The 1,033-nt window shown below is 31.2% G+C and overlaps 1 long non-coding RNA gene across 1 annotated transcript in view; it reads left to right on the forward strand.

The window, feature by feature from the left end:
- The first annotated feature begins 671 nt into the window (after positions 1-671).
- The window catches only part of LOC109297462, an 18,375-nt gene continuing 18,013 nt past the window's right edge, over positions 672-1,033 (forward strand). The window contains exon 1 of the long non-coding RNA XR_002097318.1: positions 672-785. This is a non-coding gene — a long non-coding RNA (uncharacterized LOC109297462). The remainder of the gene's footprint in view (positions 786-1,033) is intronic.

Here is a 1,033-nt window from a genome sequence, read left to right on the forward strand (position 1 = left end):
TATGTCACTTTGAAATCATGTATTTGAGAAATTCCTTTCAAGAGGGAAACTATATATGTGTGTGTGTGTGTGTATTTATATATATATATATATATATAAATGATATATTTATATATACACATATAAATTAATGAGATATATGTATATAAATACACACACACATACACTATATAGATATATTCAGATGCTTTATCAGATATGAAGATGCTAGAATATCATCTATTTCCATATTGATGCATATAACATGCATGCCATAGTTATTCATGCCGCTCCAGTCTAATTATGCTCAAATTATATTCCTCTTTGAGAAATAATAACCATTTTGGGGAAAAAAATACTAATAACATGTGGAAATGGCCCCAAACATTATAACAACATTATGTAAAGCTGGAATGTGTTTGGTCTATTGCCATGAGATAGTATTAGGTTAAAAGTGTCATATGGTACTTGTTAACCACACACACATACACATACACACACACGATGAAAGCTATTGAAAAGTGTTGTGAAACAATTATCAGAAGTTTTCTCCTATTAGGAATGGGAGGCAATTGTGTTGAAAAAACTATGCCATAACAGTTACTAAATACTAACTTTTTAAAGGCAATCATTGAACCTGTGCTCCACCAGAGAAATCTTATGCCAGTTTAGTTATTAAAGACAGACTTCTACCCCAGGTGGTTAGTCTTACTTAGGGTGATATTTACTACAGAGAGAGTGGAGGATAACCAAGAAGACCACTTGGAGTTTGTAATGACAAAATACAACTTGATCCTAGACAACAGGTACATACATCAAGATATGGGGTTATCTGTAGGCTGAAGACTGACTTTGTAGTTCAGATGTGCACGTCTGGAGAATATTGCTATAGCTAGACTGAAAATAGCCAGATATGCCTGTTAAGTGGAGGGGGATTCAGAATCAGAAGATGTCATATACATATACATATATATATATACATATATATTTACATACATACATATATATACATATGTGTGTGTATATATATATATATATATATATATATATATAT

This window comes from Gavialis gangeticus, unplaced genomic scaffold, assembly GCF_001723915.1.
Source record: "Gavialis gangeticus isolate Ggan-Ray unplaced genomic scaffold, GavGan_comp1, whole genome shotgun sequence".
Classification (NCBI taxonomy): domain Eukaryota; kingdom Metazoa; phylum Chordata; order Crocodylia; family Gavialidae; genus Gavialis; species Gavialis gangeticus.